The following is a 1,505-nucleotide window of genomic DNA, read 5'->3' as shown; positions in this document are numbered from 1 at the left end:
GCATAAGCTCTCAGTGTACATACAAGCAACAAGTAATAAATTATTATCATAATCATAAAATACAGTCATCATAAATCATAACATACAACAGTCAATGATAATCATGGGATACTAATTAAAAGCAATCACCATAAGTCATAACATAAATGGGTTCTAACTATAGAAAGGAAAGGAGGAATCTCCCATTTTTATCTGTATTACTGGATCCTGCCAGCTGGAATAATTGGGCTAACAAGGGTAGCACCATGTAGAGTGCAGAAAGGAGCATCAAAGCAACTGGCAACAGCTAGCAGACCCTGGCTGATCTGAGGAGGGTCAGATTTGATTATACCCAGTGCTTTTTTTGTAAAAAAAAAAAAAAAAGGTGCCGGAACTCACGCACAGCTCCAGCTCCAGTCAAAAGCTCTTTATGGAGAGCTTTATGGGGGGGGGGAGAGAAGAAACTGCTTTAGAGAGCTTCTGAGGCGCAGATCACTCACCTGGAAAAGGTCTGTCTCCTCTCTGCTGTGGTTCCTGCTGCTGCTCCAATCTGAGGCCAGGGGACACGTCCACCACCCCCCCGCAGCCCGATCTGGGCTCCGGAGGCCTGGAAAAGACCTCTGCCACCCAGATCTATGGCTGTGGAACAATTTTGCTGCCCCCAGCAGCCTGATCTGGGCTCTGGAGGCATTTTCCAGGCCTCCGGAGCCCGGATCGGGCCGCTGGAGGGCCACAAAAGCGCTCTGCAGCCATACCTGTACTCCCGCTGGCAGCTTAGAAGGAACCAGTTTTTCCACTCAAAAAAAGGTGCCGGAATGCCATTCCGTGCATTCTGTGACAAAAAAAGCCCTGATTATAAGTACATTAGGGAGACACCAACAGAAATTCCCAGGGCTGTAATCTAAATTGAGAAATTGAAAAGAGGAAGATCAGAACAATCACCTTGTCCACAAAAACATGGTGACCAAGTGTCAAGCTTGATTCAAAGGACACTTGACTTTCCCAAATCCTTGTTTTCTCCTCACTGAATCAACCAGTTGCTTCCCATCAATACCCAGTCTTACTTTGATTCAGACCAGTTGTTTCATTGCCTGCATTCAGACTGTGCCCAGATACCTACTGCACAGATATCAAGCAACTAAGCAACTGCCAGTTGAGGAAAATAAGCAAAAGGGAAACTGAGCAAATCTGAGCAACTGCTTCAGTTTGATTGCAATCAAAAGTAAGAGAATAAGCCAAGAAATGCTAGGATCTGGAAATGGTTCCTATACTTATTTTTCATCACTTTACAGATCAAAGTACATCTGGAAGCACTGTTTATCCCTAATTGAAACTTGGGATTAATTATGGCAATAGAGTCTGCTGTGACTTTGCAGCTGTGCCATAAGACATTGGGGTACACATACAAAGCGACAGGGCTTGAATTACACTGCTGCAACTACTAATTTGCTTGTTCTTTTCTCTCACTCACACACACAGTCTCACTCATAAAAGTCTCTCTCTCTCTCTCTCTCTCTCTCTCTCTC

The sequence above is a fragment of the Protobothrops mucrosquamatus genome, unplaced genomic scaffold (assembly GCF_001527695.2).
Source record: "Protobothrops mucrosquamatus isolate PMUCROS unplaced genomic scaffold, P.Mucros_1.0 scaffold1893, whole genome shotgun sequence".
In the NCBI taxonomy this organism is placed as follows: domain Eukaryota; kingdom Metazoa; phylum Chordata; class Lepidosauria; order Squamata; family Viperidae; genus Protobothrops; species Protobothrops mucrosquamatus.
The sequence above is the reverse complement of the archived record's forward strand: the minus strand, read 5'-3'. Positions refer to the sequence as shown.